General features: G+C 39.1%; 3 pseudogenes; 1 reads left to right on the top strand and 2 right to left on the bottom strand.

The window, feature by feature from the left end:
- Positions 1–467: 467 nt before the first annotated feature.
- LOC139031512 (c-Myc-binding protein pseudogene) lies at positions 468–7,468 on the bottom strand (annotated as a pseudogene).
- An 808-nt stretch (positions 7,469–8,276) lies between these two features.
- Positions 8,277–11,483, bottom strand: LOC110135455 (BOLA class I histocompatibility antigen, alpha chain BL3-6-like; annotated as a pseudogene).
- Positions 11,484–14,464: 2,981 nt separating this feature from the next.
- LOC139031513 (putative olfactory receptor 2B8) lies at positions 14,465–15,426 on the top strand (annotated as a pseudogene).
- The last annotated feature ends 10,503 nt before the right edge of the window (positions 15,427–25,929 follow it).

Raw genomic sequence — 25,929 nt, forward strand, 5'->3', positions numbered from 1 at the left:
GATTCATGAGACAGACCCCCATGAAATAGCATCGTGTATCACACAGATCTCTCCAGCTGCCTACTGAGAATATAAAATGACAGTGTCATCTTCATTTTAGAGGATGACTGTACCTGTGCTCATAATCCTGAGCTAAACCAAGGAATAGCTCTGTGCTAAACTTCCTTGGCTAAAATACAACCAGTACCATCATTCCTAGTCAGATTGATAGAATGTCTTTTAAGATAATGAATCTGATGGCTGTGTTTATAGATTTTTTTTTTCTTTCAGGATTCACTTTTGATTCTCCTGCTCTTTTAAGACCCAAAGAAAGTTATACTGAGTTTTTATTGGTGATTCTAAGTATATATGTTTATAACAGTTAACGTGTGATAGGTGAATTTAACATATTTAAAAGAGTGCTATAGCATCTGTTCGGAAAAGATTATATACTGTACTAATTATTCGAGTCATACAAAACATTTTTCAGTGTCTTTTTCAACTGAGATGAATCCTATTCAGCATGTTTCTCCTCCTGAGGTGGTTCATACTGAGCAAGCTTTGTTTTCAGTTTTTTATTTTCTTCTACAATAGCTTCATATTTCTCTTTCATTTCTGCCAATTCTAGGCGAAGCAGCTCTATTTCTGGATTTTCTGGGGCAGCAGCTCCTAAGTGATGCTGTAAAAAATCCAAAGCACTATTAGGTTTCTCTGGTTCTTCATATAAGGCTACCAATACCTTGGTCAGCGTGTCCAGCACCCCTGACTTCTCCAAGTACCTCCGGAACTGCTCGCGCCTTGAGTCGACGGCTTGTAATGGGCCGTAGTGACAGCAGCGGCGGCGGCGTAGCTGGCGCCGGAGACCGTGGCTGGCGGGCTCGGAGCCGCACCGCTCATGCACCTAAGCACTTTCTATGCAATTTGTCACAACAACTCTGTGAGCTCGGCATTATCATGATTTCTGCTGAATATGTGAAGGAACTGAAGGTTAAAGAGGTGCAGTGATTTTATCAGAGGTGATGTACTTAATAAATCACAGAGGCAGGATTCCAACAGACTACAATATGAGTTCTTAACTGCTGGGGATACTGTCTTTATGATGTACGAACTACAAATATAACTCAAAAGTTTCTCAAAAATTAAATCTAGATGTTCGAAATAAGTTACAAATATGGACTGCCTTATTCTTTCCCTGAACGATTGAAATACTTAGACTGGCTTTCTTGCTTCTGCTTTGTGTAGAGAAAAATATTTCTTTCTGAAGATGCACAGATAATAAAATTTACTATTAACAATTTTGTTCAAATGGGAGCAATATATTTTAATAAGTCAAGTCATGGAGCCTTTGATATGGAGTCTGTAATCATTTCTATTGATTGGAAAACTTTTATTGGAAGTGATTTAGAATTCACTGTATCCATACTGTATGTTCCAGAGGGACTAAACCTGAGAAACTCTCATTGTTACCACTTTCAGTGAAAACTCAGCAAAGCATCAATGAGTTTTTGTTTTCTTTCTTTATGTCTTTTAAAATTGCTTAATATGATAGAGCAAATACTCTTTTTCAACCTTTCATGTGCACTTCCTATAAATTCAGACCTCACATTAATCATTCTCTTTTTCATAAAATCATCTGGTCTCATTTTAGAAATCAACTTCTGTCTGTATGTCTCTCTCTTTCATAGACACACACACCACACACAAACTATGAGGCAAATTTAATAGTAAATAATCTCTAAGAGGAGAAATATCTCAAAATAATACCTGGAAGAGTATTAATATGTATACTAATATGTATAGCCTGGAAGAGTTTAATATGTATAGTAGATTCACAAAATAATTTTGTCAAAGAATTGATAATGTGGAAGAAGTTTCAAAACTGTAAGGGTTTTAGAAACTGAATTTAGGAGTTATAGCCTTCTTGCATATTGCCAAAAGAATTATCCTTCCTAAAAGAATTGCCTCACTTTCCTTCTTGAAAACTTCCAGTGGTTTTCAATTGCCTTCAATTCAAATTTCAAATTCCTCACTATGGCATAGAAGAGCCTTCATAATCCTTTTCTTACCTCTCTAGTATTTTCTCTTGCTATGCTCAATTTCCCATCTTTAGAATTTTTTAAAAAAATTTATTCACTTCATTTATTTATTTATTTCATTTATTTTTATTAGTTGGAAGCTAATTACAATATTGTAATGGTTTTTGTCATACATTGACGTGAATACTGGAAATAGAACTGCCATATGACCCAGCAATCCCACTTCTGGGCACACATACCGAGGAAACCAGATCTGAAAGAGACATGTGCACCCCAGTGTTCATCGCAGTCCTGTTTATAATAGCCAGGACATGGAAGCAACCTAGATGCCCATCAGCAGACGAATGGATAAGGAAGCTGTGGTACATATACACCATGAAATATTACTCAGCCATACACTTCATTTATTTTTGACTGTGCTGGGTCTTCATTGATGTGTGGGGGCTTTCTCTAGTTGCGGTGCACAGGTTTCTCTTTTTGTGGAGCACGGCATCTGGGGCATGCAATCTTCATTAGTTGCGATGCATGGCTCAATAGTTGTGGTTCCTGGGCTCTAGAGCACAGACTCAATAATTATGGTGCACGAGCTTCATTGCTCTGAGGCGTGTGGGATCTTCCCGGATCACAATCGAACCCATGTCTTCTTCATTGACAGGTGGATTCTTATTCACTGAGCCACCAGGGAAACCCTCTCATCCTTAGAATTTCTCAACATATTATACCCGAACGCTCATGTCTATCTGGTTTTTCTCATTTTGAAATTCTCTGACCACCCCAACTAATACTCCCCTCAAGATACTGTCTATTGTATTGCCCTGCTTTTCATCTTCAGATCACTCATTACTATCAAGAATTTTTCTTGTTTCTTGTTTTTTTTTTTTTTCTTAATTTTTATTAGTTGGAGGCTAATTACTTTACATCATTACAGTAGTTTTTGTTATACATTGATATGAATTAGCCATGGATTTACATGTATTCCCCATCCCAGTCCCCCCTCCCACCTCCCTCTCCACCCGATCCCTCTGGGTCTTCCCAGTGCACCAGGCCCGAGCACTTGTCTCATGTACCCAACCTGAGCTGGTTATCCGTTTCACCCTAGATAATACACATGTTTCAATGCTGTTCTCCTGAAACATCCCACCCTTGCCTTCTCCCAGAGTCCACAAGTCTGTTCCATACATCTGAGTCTCTTTTTCTGTTTTGCATATAGAGTTATCCTTACCATCTTTCTAAAGTCCATATATATGTGTTAGTATACTGTAATGGTCTTTATCTTTCTGGCTTACTTCGCTCTGTATAATGGGCTCCAGTTTCATCCATCTCATTAGAAGTGATTCAAATGAATTCTTTTTAATGGCTGAGTAATATTCCATGGTGTATATGTACCACAGCTTCCTCATCCATTCGTCTGCTGATGGGCATCTGGGTTGCTTCCATGTCCTGGCTATTATAAACAGTGCTGCGATGAACATTGGGGTGCATGTGGCTCTTTCAGATCTGGTTTCCTTGGTGTGTATGCCCAGAAGTGGGATTGCTGGGTCATATGGCAGTTCTATTTCCAGCTTTTTAAGAAATCTCCACACTGTTTTCCATAGTGGCTGTACTAATTTGCATTCCCACCAACAGTGTAAGAGGGTTCCCTTTTCTCCACACCCTCTCCAGCATTTATTGCTTGTAGACTTTTGGATAGCAGCCATCCTGACTGGCGTATAATGGTACCTCATTGTGGTTTTGATTTGCATTTCTCTGATAATGAGTGATGTTGAGCATCTTTTCATGTGTTTGTTAGCCATCTGTATGTCTTCCTTGGAGAAATGTCTGTTGAGTTCTTTGGCCCATTTTTTGATTGGGTCATTTATTTTTCTGGAGTTGAGCTGGAGGAGTTGCTTGTATATTTTTGAGATTAATCCTTTGTCTGTTGCTTCATTTGCTATTATTTTCTCCCAATCTGAGGGCTGTCTTTTCACCTTGCTTATAGTTTCCTTTGTTGTGCAAAAGCTTTTAAGTTTCATTAGGTCCCATTTGTTTATTTTTGCTTTTATTTCTGAAATTCTGGGATGTGGGTCATAGAGGATCCTGCTGTGATTTATGTCGGAGAGTGTTTTGCCTATGTTCTCCTCTAGGAGTTTGATAGTTTCTGGTCTTACATTTAGATCTTTAATCCATTTTGAGTTTATTTTTGTGTATGGTGTTAGAAAGTGTTCTAGTTTCATTCTTTTACAGGTGGTTGACCAGTTTTCCCAGCACCACTTGTTAAAGAGGTTATCTTTTTTCCATTGTATATCCTTGCCTCCTTTGTCGAAGATAAGGTGACCATAGGTTCGTGGACTTATCTCTGGGCTTTCTATTCTGTTCCATTGATCTATATTTCTGTCTTTGTGCCAGTACCATACTGTCTTGATGACTGTGGCTTTGTAGTAGAGTCTGAAGTCAGGCAGATTGATTCCTCCAGTTCCATTCTTCTTTCTCAGGATTACTTTGGCTATTCGAGGTTTTTTGTATTTCCATACAAATTGTGAAATTATTTGTTCTAGTTCTGTGAAAAATACTGTTGGTAGTTTGATAGGGATTGCATTGAATCTATAGATTACTTTGGGTAGTATAGCCATTTTGACAATATTGATTCTTCCAATCCATGAACATGGTATATTTCTCCATCTATTTGTGTCCTCTTTGATTTCTTTCATCAGTGTTTTATAGTTTTCTATGTATAGGTCTTTTGTTTCTTTAGGTAGATATACTCCTAAGTATTTTATTCTTTTTGTTGCAATGGTGAATGGTATTGTTTCCTTAATTTCTCTTTCTGTTTTCTCATTGTTAGTGTATAGGAATGCAAGAGATTTCTGTGTGTTAATTTTATATCCTGCAACTTGACTGTATTCGTTGATTAGCTCTAGTAATTTTCTGGTAGAGTCTTTAGGGTTTTCTATGTAGAGGATCATGTCATCTGCAAACAGCGAGAGTTTCACTTCTTCTTTTCCTATCTGGATTCCTTTTACTTCTTTTTCTGCCCTGATTGCTGTGGCCAAAACTTCCAAAACTATGTTGAATAGTAGTGGTGAGAGTGGGCACCCTTGTCTTGTTCCTGATTTCAGGGGAAATGCTTTCAATTTTTCACCATTGAGGGTGATGCTTGCTGTGGGTTTGTCATATATAGCTTTTATTATGTTGAGGTATGTTCCTTCTATTCCTGCTTTCTGGAGAGTTTTAATCATAAATGGATGTTGAATTTTGTCAAAGGCTTTTTCTGCATCTATTGAGATAATCATATGGTTTTTATCTTTCAATTTGTTAATGTGGTGTATTACATTGATTGATTTGCGGATATTAAAGAATCCTTGCATTCCTTTCTTGTTTCTTAAAAGAAAATTCTTATTTATTTTCTAATCTGCCTCAGTAAAATGACAGATTTATAGATCAGGAAATTTGTCTTTTTAAAACAAAATCATTATATGTGTAGAATAGTGCCTAACATACAGGAAACAATCAACATGTAATGCGTGCAGTTGAATGCAGTTGAATCAACATGTAATGTATGAATACATTAATATACTTAAACACTTAGGTAATCTTTTCTTATATCAGATAGAAATATGTGTCCTCAGTGTTTATTTCATAGTGGTTTTTATTCCAGGCTATATGGCCATTGAGAGTATATATACAATGTGTAATAATATATAAAATATATGCTTTGTAGATATAGTATATGCAAATATCTCTGAATATAAACATTTATATATTTATTGTTTTGGTTTCAAGACACTTTTGTGATGTAAGATACTTTGGCGATCCCATGAACTGAATCTATTTATCTTTGTGTATGGAAATCCAGTTTTATAAACGTAGACTTATATTTGTCTCTGAAGAGAGACTGATTTTGGGGTAGAATGAGATGCATGCCAGAGGATGCCAGACAACACCAACTCTGATTCTATTACTGATTCTTCACCCAGCCCCACTGTCTTGTGTCTTAGCCAAAGGGCTAGAGAGTCTAGTGGCAGAAGCTAAAGATACTGGAGGGCCTCTCTTGGGCTATTTTTTCCGTGATTGAGTAATGAAACTCAAGGGAAGAGACAGGTGTTCTACACTGAGATAGGCAAAGTGGAGAGAGGCACAGGTGCTTTAAGCTCCAGAGAACACAGAGCTCATGGAATAACTTCCTGGGAACTGCCAGAAACAATTCATTTTGCCCAGACTGCAGGGATTGTTGTTGTTGTTTAGTCGCTAAGTCCTGTCTGACTCTTTTGTGACCCTGTGGACTGTACCCACCAGGCTCCCCTGTCCATGGGATTTCCCAGGCAAGAATACTGGAGTGAGTTCACCATTTCCTTCTCCAGACGATCTTCTGACCCAGGAACTGAACCCGTGTCTCCTGCATTGGCAGGTGGATTCTTTAACACTGAGCCACCTGGGAAGTCCTAGGTGGGGTTGAAATAGTAAATAAAATAGTAGATAAAACAACAGCCTGTTGTTTATTATCACTCTTGGGCCTATGGGCTGATACAGTTTCAGGAAACACAGGCTAGAGCTGTATCATATCACTTGGCATTGCTCTTGCCACATAGGGGGCCATTCAGAAATGTTTGCTGAAAAAGTGTTCTCTGACATCTGTGGGGACTTAAGCATTTCACCACGGGATATCAAGTGGGCAAAGCTGGAGGGGAAGTTAGGCTCTGAGCTTTGCAAGAGCAGAAGGAAGAAAATTATTAAAAGTCATTCTTGGGAGGTTTCTTCTCTCTGCACTTTGCCTCAGCTCTATATCTGGCTGGCACAAAAGAAATCTCTGCTTTTATTATTTGCTACCGTTTCTATCTAGAGTCTCCAGAAGTTCTCACATGAACTCTGTTACCCCTCCCTGGTGAACAGAACCCTCTATTTTCTTCCTCTTCTCATCTAAGTTGCTCATCACTACTGTTCTGCCAGTGCCTGCTTTGACAAAAATGATGCTATGTCGGGCACCAGTGCTTCAGAGCTGCCAATGTGACTAATGTTGGTGCAGCCCTGAGTTTTCCGGGTCCCAAAATGCCAGTGGCTTTCACCATTTTGCACTTAAAGTGTAGAGGGTCTCTCTACCTTAAAGTAGCTACCTCTAGTGTGTAGATCTTTCTCTTCTACTTAAAGAGAAATCTCCAAGAGAAAGTGGCCGCTGTGATTATCTCCATCCTTTCATCAAAGACTCAGCCCTTTCAGTCAGGGGTCTTTGAAGGGTGGTGGGGGATGGTCAGGTGAAGCATGGTTAGCTCTTGGGCAGAGGACATGAAAATTTAAAATTTAAGCTATTGCCCACTTCATGCTGTGTGGACTGAATAATAAAGGAAACCTGCCTGCAGAGAGAGAAGAAAAAAGTAGATTTGAAAAAAAGGAGGAGAGTCACACAGTGCTCATCTTCAAGTTTGACTCATTTCTTAACAACTTTGAGCAGGTAAAGGTCATCATACTTACCAGATGCTCATGTCAGGATGCAAGTGTCTTCTGGGAAGAGCTATTGGCTTCCAAGTCAGCCTCCAGCATAATGGGAAAAATAAAAGAGAGAGAATATTGCCTTTGCCTCCAGATGTACAAGGATGAGAGATGGAATGATTCTTGTGGAGTGTATGTCTGGCTTTGTGAGAACTGGAGTGACCAAAGGACTTCCTTACATTGAAATTTACAGCTTCTTTGTAGCCTCTGGGAACCCAGTCTCCCTCAACTCCAGTAATAGTTACTTATCCCCATGTGGGTTTCCCAGTATCAACCCTGGGGATAATGTACCTGACAGACAATTCTCCAGGAGATTCAGGGAATTATAAGATGTGGAAGTTGTTAATAGGCTTTCAGAAAGTGTATTAGAAAATTCTTCCCCCAACAGGCCCTGAGACAACAAATGTTAAAGATTTGGCTCAGTTCAGTTCAGCTGCTGAGTTGTGTCCAACTCTTTGCGACCCCAGGGACTGCAGCACATCAGGCCTCCCTGTCCATTGCCAACTCCCGAAGTTTACTCAAATTCATGTCCATTGAGTCAGTGATGCCATCCAACCATCTCATCCTCTGTCATCCCATTCTCCTCCTGCCTTCAATCTTTCCCAGCATCAGGGTCTTTTCAATGAGTCAGTTCTTCGCATCAGGTGGCCAAAGTATTGGAGTTTCAGCTTCAGCATCAGATCTCCAATGAATATTCAGTACTGATTTCCTTTATTGGACTGGTTGGATCTCTTTGCAGGCCAAGGGAGTCTTAAGAGTCTCCTCCAACAGCACAGCTCCAAAGCATCAATTCTTCGGCACTCAGTTTTCTTTAAAGTGCAACTCTCCAGTTACCAAAACTCCAATGACCATGAGTAGAACCAGACTAACAATGATGTCTACGTTGGGGACAGAGGGCCGAGGAGGTACTGTGGAGGAAAGAGAAGGGGCCCAGACTTCAGGTTTGAGTTGACCTTGCCAAAGGGGTCCAGAAAGGCTCCAGCTTTATCTGAGAAGAAGTTCCACCCCAGCCTCCTCCTTACCCCATCTCAGCGTGAGGGTCTCCTGAAGCCCCTTGTGCTGCATATGGCACCTGTATCTCTGCTCCTCTCCAGAAGGGACTATTAGGGCCGCCCATTTCTGGAAGGTTCCATTCCCTGAAGGCCCAGGCTCTACAAGCTCCATGTCCTGGGTCTGGTCCTCCATGTCATGCTGCCAGGTCAGTGAAATCTCCTCAGGGTAGAAGCCCAGGGCCCAGCACCTCAGGGGGACCTCACGGTCAGAGATGGGGTGATGGGTCACATATGTCTTTGGAGGGTCTGTGGAGGATGAATCAGAAAATTCCAATTTAGTGTTAACCTCCATGGGTCCCTGAAGCAGCATCCTGTGACTATCCTGAGAATAAACAGAACAATGCGTTTGAAAAGAAGCAGCACAAACACCAGACACCAGCCTGGACTCGGAGGTCTGGGCATGTTCCCGAGTCCTTGGAAAGTTCTGGAGTCAGGGTGAGAGTCAAGGTAGGAGGCACCATGTAAGGGAGAGAATGCAGAGTAATGGTCCTGACTTGGGTGGAGGCCGAATGACTCAGAAAAGCTGGAGTCAGGCCTCCAAACATGTTCTCAGGTGAGACCTGGCCCTGAGAGACAGTCATGGTTCACAAGATGGCACCCAGGGTGAAGGGGCAGTGCTGACCAGTTATTTCAGGGCTGGGTTCCTGCTTCTTCCCCAAAGAGACTGGTTTCCTTAATTGTCCTTCAGAGAAGTGGGGCCACTGGTGAGTCACTCTCTTGTACAGAATATGAAAACCTGGGTGGATTCCTCCCTCTGCTGACATTAACTGGGGCGCTGTTTCCACACTGACCTCATTTTCTTCTCCTCATGGGAAGCCAGGTCCAGCCCGAGAGGGGATCAGGGAGGCCCCACACCCCTCGTACCTGCGTGCAGCAGAGTGTCCTTCCCATTCTCCAGGTGTCTGTGGAGCCACTCTCCGCAGTCCCCCTCCAGGTCGTTCCTACTGTGACCCGCAGCACCTCACTGCGCAAACTTGAGGCTGGAGATCTGAGCCGCTGCATCCCCTGTGGTCCAGAAGCTCAGGTCCTCATTCAGAGCAAGGTAATTGTTGCTGTCGTAGGCAATCTACCAGAACTTGAGGCAATAACTTTTCAAATATGCAATTATTCCTCTTTCAGGAGAAGACTGGGAGATGGGTGTTTCTGTCTGTTCCCTCCACATTGAGCCCTGGGTGGGTGGGTGCAGGTAGCCAGTTACAGGCTGTTTCTTTTTCGCTACTGTCCTGTTGGACCCAGAAATGCAAGTCACTGAACCAGGTGATCAAGGAGTGTGCCCTCTGTCAGCAGCCACAACACCTGGGCGGCCATACGGGTGCACAAATTCTTTTCACAGAGACACTGGTGACCTGGGGTGGGACAGAGGGAGAGCATGATGATGGCACCTGTTGGCTTCTCAGGTGTTTGGTGAGGATTGCAGTTGACCCCTAGATATGTGTTAGAAGTCTTAGCTTTAAAAGATAAGGAAATAGACTTCTTTCAGGGACAAGCTGTAGGTTTCCATCTGTGTCTGTGTGCTGTGCCCTGGAGAGATAGGCACAGTGAGCCTGGGTGAGCCTGTTACTTAGTTCATTATAGCCTCATGGATTTCATGGGCACAAACTTCATTGACTTTCAGAGGTATGTTTTGGAGGCCCATGTCTCAGCTGTAAGCCTTCAAAGTGAGGTTCCCAGATGTGGAACACTTTGTTTCTCAGGGAGAAACTGGCAGTGGTGACTTCCCTCCTGATTGTATACTGTGGCTCCAAGGGTGGGGCTTAGGTAGAGATTTTGTGTCTGCCTCTTCTAATGATTCACTTTTTTATCTCCTAATGATTTTAGTGTGGCAGAAGGTGAAGAACTAAAGAGCCTCTTGATGAAAGTGAAAAAGGAGAGTGAAAAAGTTGGCTTAAAACTCAACATTCAGAAAACTAAGATCATGGCATCCGGTCCCATCACTTCATGGCAAATACATGGGGAAACTGTGGCTGACTTTATTTTTCTGGGCTCCAAAATCACTGCAGATGGTGACTGCAGCCACGAAATTAAAAGACACTTGCTCCTTGGAAGGAAAGTTATGACCAACCTAGACAGCATATTAAAAAGCAGAGACATTACTTTGTCAACAAAGGTCCGTCTAGTCAAGGCTATGGTTTTTCCAGTAGTCATGTATGGATGTGAGCATTGGACTATAAAGAAAGCTGACTGCCGAAGAATTGATGCTTTTGAACTGTGGTGTTGGAGAAGACTCTTGAGAGTCCCTTGGACTGCAAGGAGCTCCAATCAGTTCATCCTAAAGGAAATCAGTCCTGGGTGTTCATTGGAAGGACTGATGTTGAAGTTGAAGCTCCAATATTTTGGCCACCTGATGTGAAGAACTGACTCATTTGAAAAGGCCCTGATGTTGGGAAAGATTGAAGGCAGGAGGAGAAGGGGATGACAGAGGATGAGATGGTTGGATGGCATCGCCACCTCAATGGCGGTTAAGCTCCGGAAGTTGGTGATGGACAGGGAGACCTGGTGTGCTGTGGTTCATGGTGCCGCAAGGAGTCGGATATGACTGAGCAACTGAACTGAATGGAACTGAATTGAATGGACTGAACTGAATGGAACTCTGTGATCCATTAAAAGTTGGTTATGCATATTAGATAAAAATTAATTTACATTTAAAATTAATAACTGAATGAGTTCTTATTTATATATGGAGAATATTTTTTTGGCAATTGTATAAAAAAATCTCAAATTTTAGTAAAATATCTAAGCCGTTAAAAGAGGAGAGCTAAGATAACTGGGAAGTTTAGGGAATTATCTGACCTCTGTCATTTATGAGAAGTTATAAAAGAGGCAGATTAAGTTTCCTCCTACATTGTCCTTCATATGCATTTTCCCTGAGGATTGTCAACTCTGGGTAGCCAGGCAAAATCAGCTAACTAACAGTACAGGACGAACATTCCCCAGAGACTTCAGCCAGGTAAACCATTTTCACCAGACCAGTTTTACTGCGGTTTCATACCAATCTCATGCTTTCATAATGAACTCTCCATCATAGAGCCAAAACATTATATTCAGAAGGAATCTTGAGAGTTTGAAATTGCCTTCCTATATCATCCTACCAGCTAGACACAATGCCAATCTTCAGTACCCTGTGAAGGTCTTTGAAGTTACCAAGAGAAAGCATCTTCTTGCTTAAGGAAAACTTAAGGATATTCCAATGCTGAAGTCAACTTATGTACTCACTCCATGCAACCTGCCTCCTTAGTCTACATACCCAGGTTCCAATGCCAAGTACTGTGTTAAAGGCAGGAACTGGAAATGAGATAGGGAACAAGCTTAGGACACTCACATAAGGTGAATAAAATTGAGAGGACTGGAACTGTATCTCTGTGGTACTTTCGGAATTGGTAAGTTAGTTTGTTTTCAGTTGCAAGTGTTCTTTAAAGGCTAAACTGAGTAACATACATGTCAGTTGGCAAAAGAAACAGAAATTCCTATAGAAATTCACCAAATTTAAAAACCAAGCTAAGTGTTCCTTATGGAAGCCAACATTTTGTTCCTAGACATTTCATCTTATTGCAGTGTATTCATTATGTCTCAGTATGGATATATGGAACAATTTAAATTCAGGATATTTGGCTGTCATGAAACATGTCCTTCAGCGATTGAATAATAGCATATATGTGAAAATATTAGACTATATACTTTCATTTTTTCCTTAGCTCCTATTTCTGTGAAATTACAGAATGTTTCTTAAAGTATATTGTCAATATCTGTAGTTTTAAAATGTTCATTTTCTCAAAGAAATGAATGTATGTAATCTTCCAAATGCTAGTTTGATAATTACAATGAAGGTCTGTTTTGTGGTTATTGTGTCAATGCATTTCTGAATTTATTGTTAACGAAAAATGATCATTTTTCAATTGAGGAGAAATACCAATTTGAGAGGAGAAATGTGGGTCAGAAAAGGTGATCTGAATATTTAACTTATTGGTGAATTAAGCAAATGACAAGGTGATGTGTAATGTACACTGGTGACTGTCCTTCCATCCTTGCACACACTTATGAATGGACTGTACATTTTGTATGAATGGACTCTCGCTTTTTATGAATGCTTTCAGTGTCCAGCTCAGATATTTCCTCCTGGCTGCTGCACTGACCCACACCATATTTGTCATGAGTATTGACTGGCAGCTTCACAGCCCTTCCCTTCTTTGGAAAATTGCCATCAGTTGAATGGAGTCACATTGCCAGAAGTTCCGAATGTGGTTGGGGCAGCTTGTAGTCAATGACAGACTGGTGGGATTTATAAAAGGCTGCCTTTTTGTCAAGGTGGAACTACATCTGACACAACACATGCTCCATAACTTGTTATTCTGTATAGTAGTAACTAGTCACATCTAAATAAACAGATATTTAATTTACCTGAATTAAAATTAAATTTACAATTCAGTTCTTTATCTGCTCCACTTGAAATGCTCAGGTAGCAGCATGTGGTTAGCAGTGATTGTGTAAGTGAAGACACAATATTTTTATCAGCAGATAGCTCTATTTGGAGAGTCTTTTTCTAGCTTTCTCTGGGATCACGTTCATGCTATTCCATTTGAGATCACATTCTTGCGTAACACATTTGTCTGGTGTGCTTTGATTCCCTGGTTCTCTTTGTCTTGAGGACATTCATTCAATAAACAGCATGCAAAGGAATTCCCATTTCAGCCTCTTTTCCCCAACCTGGCCAAACTCTGCCCATAGTGGTTAGAAGTGTTATTTCTGAGACTGTGATAGATTCATTGTCTCCTCATTTATGTGTTCTTCATTGCCATTAGAATGTTGATAGTGAATAATCCTATCTCCTATAGGAATTCCAGGCATTTTACTTGTTGGTAATATATGAAACTGAAATCAGCAGAAAGAAGAGGCAAGTGTTGGTCACTGGAGTTTGAAATTCTGTTGTGAAGAGACTGCTTTGGTATTTAGTCACTAAGTCAAGTCCAACTCTTGACCTCATGGCCTGTAGCCCGCCAGGATTCTCTGTACTGAAGTGGGTTTCCATTTTCTTCTTCAAGGTATCTTCCGGATCCAGGGACTGAACCTGCCTTTCCTGCATCTCCTGCATTGGCATTGGTTCCTTTACCACTGAGCCAACAGGGAAGCCCGTGAACTGATTATGCACAGTGAATAAACTTTTGGTGTTCTTGTTAAATTGGTATAGAAATTTTAGGTATCTCAAGGACAAAAGTTAAGCACTATAATCGAAGGTGATATTTTCAGGCTCTGAGCAATTTTTTACTACTATACAAAAAGACCAGGATATAGCATTCACAAATATAATGCTTTAGGAGTAGAGATAACTATTTTGCCGGAACGTATCTATGAGAAGTATCTTAGTGATACATTGAATGTAATATAATTCTTTGTAAAAGTACATTCTAGTTCATAAATGTCTATATCTGAATGCATTTTAGAGATCATTTTGTATTATACTATTACATGTGAGGCATGTGCAAGCCAAGTTATGTAGAATTATGAGATACATATTTAAAATAAACTTTCTCCCTTTGTCTACATTTTCTTACTCTTTCTAATCAGTCTCGCTTGATTTTTCCTCATTCCCACTTTCTCTAAGATGTACATATAATCATCATACTTTCATCCTATTAAACTCAATCTAAAACAGGCATTTTATATCTATGATTAATGCCAACCAAGGTCCACTACTTGCTTTTATTATTATTATTTTCTTATATTTATTTCAAGATATAATTTTTGTGAATAGTAAAGAACTAATTGATTTAAGATATATCAGTTTCAATGAGTACATAATTTTTTCAAATAGTTGCATATAAAATCACGTGACCATGTCTTTGAACATGGTAGATTTTCCTCTTCATCTATGCACTCTTTTGGAAGATACCTTTAATAAATTGCTAAATGCTTGATTTGACAGGAGCCACATGCTAACAAAGGATGGAACAGAAAAATGAAAGTTTGTTCACTGGATTTATCTTACTGGGCTTCTCTGACAGGCTTCGACTTGAGCTAGTTCTCTTTGTGATCCTTTTGATCTTCTACATCTTCACTTTGCTGGGAAACACAACCATCATTGCATTGTCCTACTTGGACCCACGTCTTCACACCCCTATGTACTTTTTCCTCTCTAACTTGAGCTTTCTGGACATGTGTTACACCACCAGCATTGTTCCACAGCTCTTAGTTAATCTCAGCATATCAGACAAATCCATCTCCTATGGTGGTTATGTAGTTCAAATGTACATCTCTCTGGTGTTGGGATGTACAGAATGTATTCTCCTAGGAGTTATGGTATTTGACCGCTATGCAGCTGTTTGTAGGCCTTTTCACTACACGGTAATCATGCATCCTGGTCAGTGTGCCCTGATGGCTTCTGCTTCATGGATCACTGGTTTTGCCAACTCCTTATTGCAGACAGTAGTTGTCTTCCTTTTACCTCGTTGTGGGAGAAATAAATTAGACCACTTCCTTTGTGAGGTCCCTCATTTTTTTTCAAACTTGCCTGTGTTGACACTACTGTGAATGTGTATGTGACCTTCTTTGCTGGTGTCATCATGCTTCTCACACCTGTTGCGTTGATTGTGTTCTCCTATGGTCGGATTGGCAGGGCGGTCTTAAGAATCAAGTCCACTGCAGGGCAGAGAAAAGCATTTGGCACATGTGGATCCCACCTCACGGTGGTCTCCCTGTTCTTTGGCACAGCCATCTATGTGTATTTTCAGCCCAGCAGCAACAACTCCCAGGATCAGGACAAGTTCATGTCTCTCTTCTACACTGTCATTATCCCCATGACCAACCCCCTCATTTATACGCTGAGGAACAGGGATGTGAAGGGAGCGATGAAGAAGGTGCTTTGGAAGGACTCTGACTCCAGAAGATGGCTGAGGGAGACAGTTTAATGGAAGGACTGTGAATGCCAAGACTATTCAGATATATATGTGTGCCCCATGAGCCATCTAAAATTTCCTTTGGTGACTCTGAAGGGAATTTGTTTACTTCATTCCCTTTGAAATGTGAGTGGTCAAATTCTAATTTTTTGTATTCATTTCAACTTCCACATATGCGGATTCAGTGTTCTGACAGCATCTGTTTTATAGTTATTGTTTTTTTAAAGTTCCAGGGTTTTTCTTTTTTGCACTCCGTTTTAAGTACATTATTCCACATACATTTGCAAAATGATATATGAATATACTACATGAAATCACAGCCAAAATAAGAACAGGAAACCACTGAAATGCTATATGGGATATTAAGATTTTATAATTTCCTAAGAATTGCTTCTGCTACAACTCATGTAGTCAGATGCCAAAGGGTAGATATCAGTTAGCTTCTATATAACAAATCACTTCAAAACTTAGTTGCTTAAAATACCAACCATTAATTTATCTCACAGTTATGTGCATCAATATTTGGGCTAAGTTTAGCTGGACAGTTCTTCTGGTCTGGGCTGTACTCACTCAAATGCCTGCAGTAGGCTTCTGGGTCTCCTTAGGGCTTCCTGATCTAGATTGCCACAGTTGGCATGGTTTCCATCTCCTTGATGTGGTCCAGGCTTGATCACTCAAGAGCTTTTGTATAGCAGAGTTTTATTAAAGTATATCAAAGGACAGAGAAAGCTTCTGACATAGACATGAAAAGGGGGATGGAGAGTGCCCCCCTGCTAATCTTTAGTGGGATGTTTTATGTCTGTTAGAAAGCTATTGATCAGATAAGAGAGACACCTGAAGGCTGATGGAGTTTTACCAGCCCCTCTCCCACAATATGCATTTTTGAGATAGGATGGCAGGAAGTGTATCATCCCTCAGCCATAAAACAATTGATATGAATACTGGTTTGTTGAGCAATTATCAGCCAAAAGTTAGTTTTAGGTGGAACCATTTTGAAGAAAGGCAAATTCCAAAGAAAATACATGGTTTCATTAACATAGTTTTAAAAAAAGATTTCCATAAGAAAAATGCATTTGTTAGCTCAAGGTTTGAGAAAAGTTAAGTTCAGGTGGAACAAGGTGTCATCATGGCAACAGAGAATTTTAAGAGGAAAAAAGCCCGACGTTTGTAGTTTGTTTCCTCCTGCCTCTTAAGGGAGAGAGGAGAAATGTCTGACACTCGCAGCATGTTTCCTCCGTTTGGAGACCCCTGGCCTTCTTGTTTGCTACCCTCTCACTTGTTTCAGGAGAAGATTGGGAGATGCGACTTTCTGTCTGCTCCTTCCACATTTAGCGCTAAGTGGGGGTGGCACAGGCAGCAAGTTAGGAGATGTTCCTTAGTTTGCTACTGTCCTTTTGGACCCAGGATTGCAAGCCCTGGTGGGGGTTTGGGCTAGGCGATACGGAATGTGTCCTCTGGCAGCAGCCACAAAACCTGGGCGGCCACACATGTGAACAAGCTCCTGTCACAGAGACACTGGCGACCTGGGATGGGACAGAGGGAAAACACGATGATGGCTCCTGTTGGCTTCTCAGGTGTTTGGTGAGGATTGCAGTTGACCCCTAGATATGTGTTAGAAGTCTTAGCTTTTAAGATAAGGAAATAGGCTTCTTTCAGGGACAAGCTGGAGGTTTCAGTCTGTGTCTCTGTGCTGTTCCCTGGAGAGATAGCCACAGTGAGTCTGGGTGAGCCTGTTAAGAACTGTTTCTCAGTTCCTTATAGCCTCATGGATTTCATGGACACACGCTTCATTGGCTTTCAGAGCTCCTCTATGTTTTGGAGGCCCATGTCTCAGGTGTTAAGTCTTCAAAGTTAGGGTCCCGGATGTGGGACACTTTGTTCCTTCGGGAGAAACTGACAGTGGTGACTTCCCACCTGCTTCTATATTGTGGCTCCAAGGGTGGGTTTTATATAGAGATTTTGTCTCTGCCTCTTCTAATGATTTTATTTTATTTTTTATCTTCTAATGATTTTAGTTTGTGCTTCTCTTATTCACCTTGTGTATAGCATTCCCCCAGCTAGTTTCCACATTTCTTTTCAAAGAAGTTGTTCTGTGTAAAACTGTAGATTCACTGTGTCCATGGGAGGAGAGGAGTTCTGGAGCAGGTATGTCATGAGTGAACAGGAACCTTCTACCCTTTTGAACAGCTTCCTCTCTCCTTTTCTCTCTCTTTGCCATTCTTGTTGCTTTGTGTCTCTCTCTGTCCCTGTTTTTCTCATTCTCTAGTTCTTGTTCTATTCAAGTCTTTTTTCTTTTTAGGCTTTTCATTTTGAAACAATTACAGATTGATGGGAAAGTCCAAAGTTAGTAGAGAGAAGTCTTGGATACATTTGATCTATTTTCTCCCAGTGAGTTCATATTATATAACTATTCTGTGCTATGCTTAGTTGCTCAGCCTTGTCTTACTCTTTGCAACCCCATGGACTGTAGCCTGGCAGGCTCCCCTGTCCATGGGGATTCTCCAGGCAAGAAGACTGGAGTGGTTGCCATGCCCTCCTCCAGGGAATCTTCCCAACCCTGTGACCAAACTGAGGTCTCGTGCACTGCAGGCAGATTCTCTACCATCTGAGCCACCAGGGAAGCCCAAGAATACTGGAATGGGTAGCCTATCCCTTCTCCAGGGGATCTTCCCAACTCAGGAATCGAACCAAAGTTTCCTCCATTGCAAGCGGATTCTTTACCAGATGAGCTACCAAGGAAGCCCATTATACAACTCTAACACAATATAAAAACTAGGAAACTGACATAGGTACAATGTGTGTGTTTAAGCCTATGCAATTTTTCCCCCGTTTAGTTTCCTGCCTCTACCATCACAATCAAGATATGCATTTATCCCATCACCACACACGTCTCCTTTGTGAGACCCCTTTATAGTCACTTCTAGTCCCTCCCTTCCCCTGAAAGTGAAAGTCACTTAGTCAGCATCTGACTCCTTTTGACCCCCTCTACTATAGAGTCCATTTAATTCTCTAGGCTAGAATACTGGAGTGGGTAGCCTTTCCTAAGCCAGGAATTGAACCAGGGTCCTCTGTATTGCAGGTGGATTTTTTACCTACTGAGCTATCAGGGAAGCTCCCCTCATGCCCCCCACCCCAAACCCTCTGTAAAACCATCCCTAACTCCTGGGCGATACTAATTTGGTCTCTGTCTTAATTATTTTGTTATTTCATGGGTGTTATATAGATGGGATCATATTTAACCTATTAACATAGACTTATTTTCATACAACATAACATCATTGAGATTCATCCAAGATGTTGTGTGTATCAATAGTTTATTCTTTTTTATTATCAAGTAGTATTCCATGGTATGTGTGTACCACTATTTGTTTAGAATATTTTAGTTGTTTTCAGCTTTTTGCTGTTACAGATACAGCTGGTATGAATAATTGTGCACAGGTTTTTGTGTGAAATAAATTTTTGTTTCTCTGTCATAAATGTCCAAGAGCATGATTACTGGGCTATATGGCAAGTGCATATTTGGTTTTTAAAGAAACAGCCAAGCTCTTTTATCAAGTAGTTGCATCATTTTATATTCTCATTAGCAATTTATGAGTGATTCAGTTTTTCCACAATCTCATCAACACTTGGTATTGTTCCTATATTTTTCATTTTTGTTGTTCTAGTAGGTGGGTGGTGATATGTCTTCATGGTCTTAGTCTGCATTTTGGTGGTGGTTAGTGATGCTAAACATGTTTTCATGTTTCATAAAGACATCTTTACCATGTGTATATTTACGTGGGTGAGTTATCTGCTCAAGTGTTTTTTAATTGAGTTGTTTTCTTGTTGTAGAGTTTTGAGAGTTCTTTGTACATTCTAGATATGAGTGTTTTCTATGAGAAGCAGTTTGAAAATATTTTCTTCCAGTTTGTAGCTTATTATTCTCTTAACAGGGTCTTTAACAATGTTTTCTATTTTGATGAATCCTCATTTGTAGAATTTTTAAAAAAATAGATCATGCTTTTGTTGTATTATATTCCAATATAAAACAAGAATTTTGTAAAATAGCATAGGAAAAAAAAGCATGTGATTTCAAGTAAGAATTCCTAGATAACGTCAAATTGTTAGCCAACATTATTTTGCCAATTAATATTTGCATCAGCAAGATTGAACCCGGAAGAAGTGTTAATAGCAAGTCTGTGATTCTCTCCATCTCTGGACACCTTATGCAATATTGGTCTTTACTTGGTCTTCTTATAAATATTATGTTGGGATTTAACTATTAGAGAGATTACTGAGAAAATTCTAATTTAAGACTTTTTTAAGGAAGATATAGTTTCTCTCTACAGATAGAATACTATTTAAAAAAAGGAATTTATGGTTATATGGGAAATGGCTGGCTAGAAAATGTAAACTAATTATAGAAACTCTCTGTGCTTTTCTGACTAATAATATATAAAACCCAAGATGCTTCAAACCTAAATAGCTTTCACTGAGACAGCTTATACTACTAACTAGCAGTGGTCTATTACTCTGAAACAAAATGTGTTCTAGTGGGAAAAAGAGATTTTATATTTTTTGAAGCTGCATTGATGGTTAGGCCAAAGCCTTCCATAGACAGATGTTAAGCATTCCTGCCTTTTCCTTGTATAGTCAAGTGTGTAAGTTGTTTTGAAATGGATTGATTTTCAAACTTCAATACACACAATACCCTTCAAATTTCTTTCAATTTACTTTAGCAATTATAGCTATCTTTAACTCAATCATTTGGATCATAAATGCAAAGATGAGTTGAACTGAAGCAAACCACAGAAGTTCCATTTAAAAAGTCAATAGTTTTTCTGTTTGTTTAAGTAAATTATTGCAACTCTCGATAGAAATTGAACAATGTTATAGAGGAGATGATAGTTTTCCTTAGCCACATTAGAAGTTTGGGAGTAAAATGTGGGTGTTGCTGTTTAATATATTACCTTAAAGGTTAGACTCTGCCTAAACTTTAACTCTGTGATCTCTTAGAAGTTGGTTATAATTTGTTCTATGACTCAGGGACCCAAACAGGGCTCTGTAAAACCTAGAGGAGTGAGATGTGGAAGGAGGCTCAAGAGGGAAGGGACATAAGTATACCTATGACTGATTCATATTTATGTATGCCAGAAACCAATGCAATACTGTAAAGCAATTCTCCTTCAATTAAAAATAAATAAATTTAATTATAAAACAAAGAAAAAAATTTGATTATGAATATTTAGTGAATTAATTTACAGTTAAAGTTGAGCAACTGAATGAGTTCTTATTTCTATAAGCAGAATTTTTTTTTTTTGCAATTGTGTGAAAAAATCTCAAGTGTTTAGTAAAATACCTAAGCCATTAAAAGAGGAGAGCTAAGATAACTGCAAAGTTTAGGGAGTTATCTGACCTCTGTCATTTATGAGAAGTTATAAAAGAGGCAGATTAAGTTTCCTCTTACATTCTCCTTGATATTCAATTTCCCTGAGGATTGTTATCTCTGGGCAGCCAGGCAACATCAGCTAATTAACAGTACAGGACATTCATTCCCCAGAGACTTCAGCCAGGTAAACAGTTTTCACCAGCCCAGTTTTACTGCAGTTTCATACCAATCCCATGCTTTCATAATGAGTTCTCCATCAAAGAGCCAAGACAGTATATTCAGAAGGAATCCTGAGAGTTTGAAATTGCCTTCCTATGTCATCCTACGAGCTAGACACAATGTTGATCTTCAGTAACGTGTGAAGGTATTTGAAAATATCATGAGAAAGCATCTTGTTGCTTAAGGAAAACTTAAGGATATTCCAATGCTGATAGAGTCAACTTATGTACTTATTTCATACAGCCTGCGTCCTTAGTCTACATACCCAGGTCCTAATGCCCAGTACTGTATGAAAGGCAGGAGCTGGAAATGAGATAGGGAACGAGTTTAGGACACGCACATAAGGTGAATAAAACTGAGAGGACTGGAACTCGATCTCTGAGGTACTTTAGAAATTGGTAAGTTAGTTTGTTTTCAGTTGCAAGTGTCCTTTAAAGGCTAAACTGAGGAACATACATGTCAGTTGGCAAAAGAAACAGAAGTTCCTATGGAAATTTATCAAATTTAAGAAGCAAACTGAAGTGTTCCTTATGGAAGCCAACTTTGTGTTCCTAGAGATTTCATCCTATTGTAGTGTGTTCATTATGTCTCAATATGGATATATTAAAACAATTTAAATTCAGGATATTTGGCTGTCATAAGACATGTCCTTCAGTAATTGAATAATAGCATATATGTGAATATGGAAATATTAGACTATACACTTTCATTTTTTCCTCAGCTCCTATTTGCTCTGAAATTACAGAATGTTTCTTAAAGTGTATTGTATCTGTAGTTTTAAAATGTTCATTTTCTCAAAGAAATGAACGTATGTAATCTTCCAAAAGCTAGTTTGATAATTACAACAATGAAGGTCTGTTTTGTGGTTGTTGTGTCAATGCATTTTTGAATTTATTGTTAATGAAAAATTATCATTCTTCAATTGAGGAGAAATACCAATTTGAGAAGAGAAACGTGGGTCAGAAAAGGTGATCTGAATGTTTAATTTATTGGTGAATTAGGCAAATGGCAATTTTTTGATAGCCTTGCATTGAGGTGATATGTAGTGTACACTGGTTCTTGTCCTTTCATCCTTGCACACATTTATAAGTCGACTCTACATTTTGTATGAATGGACTTTAGGTTTTGTATGAATGCTTTCAGTGTCCAGTTCAGATTTTTTTCTACTGGCTGGTGGGTGTACTGGTCCACACCATATTTGTAATGAATATTGACTGATAGCTTCAGAGCCCATTCCTTCTTCAGAAAATTGCCATCAGTTGAATGGGAGCCACATTGCCAGGAGGTCTCCTGAACTTGGTTGGGTCAGCTTGCAGTTAATGACAGACTCTTGGGATATATAAAAGGCTGCCTTTTTGTCAAGGTGGAACTACATCTGACACAATGCATGCTCCACAGCTTGTTATTCTGTATTCCAGTAACTAGTCACGTTTAAATGACTAGGTATTTAAATTTACCTGAATTAAATTTAAATTTAAAATTCAGTTCCTTAGCTGCCACCCTTGAAATGCTCAGTCAGCAACACATGGGTAGCAGTGATTGTATTAGTGAAGATAGAATACTTTTTATCAGCAGATAGTTCTGTTGGAGAATCATATTCCAGCTTTCTCTGGGATCAGGTTTATGCTATTCCATTTGTGATCACATCCTTGCTTAGCAACATTGTTTGCTTTATTTTGCTCTTTGATTCTCTTTATCCTGAGAACATTCGATCAATAAACAGCTTGCAAAGGAATTCCTACTTCAGCTTCTTCCCAACCTGGCCAAACGATGTCCATATTGATTAGAACTGTTATTTCTCCCCCCCCCCAATTATTTTTATCAGCTGGAGGCTAATTACTTTACAATATTGTAGTGGTTTTTGCCGTACATTGACATGAATCAGCCATGGATTTACATGTGTTCCTCATCCTGAACTCCCCTCCCACCTCCTTCCCCATCCCATCCCTCTGGGTCATCCCAGTGCACCAGCCCCGAGCACTTGTCTCATGCATCCAACCTGGACTGGCGATCTGTTTCACACTTGATAATACACATGTTTCGATGCTGTTCCCTCAGATCATCCCACCCTTGCCTTTTCCCCATAGAGTCCAAAAGTCTGTTCTATATATCTGTGTGTCTTTTTCTGTCTTGTATATAGGGTTATCGTTACCACCCTTCTAAATTCCATATATATGCATTAGTATACTGTATTGGTGTTTTTCTTTCTGGCTTACTTCACTCTGTATAATGGGCTCCAGTTTCATCCATCTCATTAGAACTGATTCAAATGATTTCTTTCCACTTCCTCCTCATTTATAAGTCCTTCATTGCCATTAGGGACCAGGCTTAATGTATTGGAGTTAAGCTGAGACAGAAGTATTATTTAAAAGCAAGAGTGATTCAGTTATGGCTTTGAGGCTGCCAGGATTTTGTCAGCACCTTTTCAGGATTCCTTGGGGAACTGGATAGGGTAGAGAGTTTCAACTTTAAATTTGTCAGTGAATGTTGCATAATTTGAGGTATCTTAAAGAGACATTATCTTGAGGTCTTTTGTCTTTAAAACGTTTGGTTTGCACACCAAGTAGTTAGTTTTCTTGAAATACTTATATTCTTCACTAAAATTTCAGTTACGTGTCAGTAATATGCAATTATTATAATTGTAAATATACCTCTAGCACTGATATGTGCTTGTATTAAGCATTTAACCTCTCTCATTTGATGCCTCTTCTCTTAGTATAGTAGAATTGTGTTCTTGTGAGATATAATTTTCTATTATATTCTTTTAAAAAATAATTGTTAGGTAAGATGTCATCTTTTATTGTAGAATCTGTTTAATTTTACCTACTTAATATTTTCTATATATACATACATATACTTTGATTTTTTTCAATTATGTCTCTTTTGTATCCAAGTACTAACTCACATGTAGCTTGTATAGCAGAACTTGCCTGTTTCATGTCATATCATGATGGTTACCAAGGATAGTATTTGTTGTTCCTGTAGCTAGGATGAATGTGTTCAATATTTTTAGTTTTTATTATTTAACGTTATTTAATTTATTATTTATGCAGTTTGTCTCATACTACTCAGTATTCCTTATTGCATTAGGTCAGTTGATATGTATTTTAACATAGATGATGATTCCCAATTAAAAAGCAGAATTCTTTAAATGTGGTAGGAAGGAAATAAAAAGTTTCCACTTAACCTTAGCCAAGAAATATCCTTACCTTTGAAACATTGCCTTCTGTGGTGGTGCAAACAGCTTTAGGAAGGGTGGGTGCTGAGTGGGGAAGGAGCAAGGGATTGGTGTGACCCAGGCCAGCAGAATGTACTCTTGAAATCATTGTGATGATGTGTCTTGCACATTGAAGTTCCCCACATCTGGTTTCCTCAGGAAAGGATAACTTCCTGAATTTCTTTAGAGAAAAAGAATTTAAAGAAGACAAATATGACATTGGTATCCTAATTACCTTCCAGTGTAATCCCCACTTGGACTGGAACCATTTGCAACATACAAAGACAATTATATTCTTTTTTTCTGTTTTAGTTGGTGTTACTTTTGTTTGTTGTTGTCTGATACTAGCTTTTTCAACCTAAAATCATTCATTTTTATGCCTGTCAGATGCTTGGTCATTCAGCATCCTTTTTCTAATAAATGAATATTATTCTGTATAGTTGCACATGGTTTGAACAACTTCATCTTGACAGGATTTTCTCTTTTATCAACTGCCTTTCTGGTCCTTATTGATATGATGATAAAATATATCATCATTTTATTACACTGGTCCATTATTGTATTGGTGTTTTCCTTTGATGAATTAACATTTTATATTTGCCCTTCACTTTGGTGAATGCTTCCTTTATTAGGTACATTTAGAAAACTTTTCTAGCAGTTTATCTAGGATGAATGTGTCAGTATTTGTATATATGTTCATGAGACTGAGCCATAGGTTGTATTTGCTCTTCTGAGCAGGTGTGAGTCAGGGAACATATCCTGCCATTGCACATTTAGACTATCTGTCAAAATTTTATAATTCTGTTATAAAATTTTTTCTTACATACACTTCTGTTGTGGGTACCTCAGATCACATTCTTCTAAGAAATCAATGGAAGGATGAAATCTTATGAAATTGTAAACCCTGCCATCTGCAGTGGTGTCCCCTGAATTTTAATATATTCACATCTGGCAATAAAGCAATGTGTTTGCTAAAAACACAAACTTTGTTACCAAAGAGACCTAATTTTTGTTTACACATTTAGGATTTTAATAATCTTGGCTGAGCTACTTGACTACTTTAATCTATCTCTTCAAATATAGAAGGGTAACAGTAATAAATGTCAAACATTTTTTGGAGATAGTTGAGATTATGCATGTAAATGTTTTAGAGCATATCAAACAATCAACAATACCAGCAGTATTGGCATTATTACTATCATTTTCAAAACTATTTCTTTATTTACTCATTTAATTTTTGACTGCATTGGATCTTGGTTGCTGCTCACAGGCTTTCTCCAGTTGCAGCAAGCAGAGGCTACTCTCTAGTTGTGCGTCCGCTTCTCACTGTTGTCTTCTCTTGTTGTGGAGCACAGACTCTAGGTGTACAAGCTTCAGTAGTTGTGGTGCAGGAGACAGTAGCTGTGGCAGATGGGCATAGCTGCCCCACACATGGGGAATCATAGTTGTCCTGCTCATGTGGGATCTTCCTTGATCAGGGATCAAACCTATGTCCTTTACATTGCATGGCAGACTCTTCACCACTGGACCATCAGGGAATCCCAGCATTATTAGCTATAAGTAGCATATCTTTCCAGTCTTCAAATTTTGGATACTTTAATTTTCCAAACTTTAAATGTGAGAATCTTTTATTAAGTATTGTTTTTAGAGGTGTGTGATCTAGTGCTCTTCCATAATGTTTTGTAATTGAGTGTTAAGTTAGATTAGCTTA

This window comes from Odocoileus virginianus, chromosome 27, assembly GCF_023699985.2.
Source record: "Odocoileus virginianus isolate 20LAN1187 ecotype Illinois chromosome 27, Ovbor_1.2, whole genome shotgun sequence".
Lineage (NCBI taxonomy): Eukaryota > Metazoa > Chordata > Mammalia > Artiodactyla > Cervidae > Odocoileus > Odocoileus virginianus.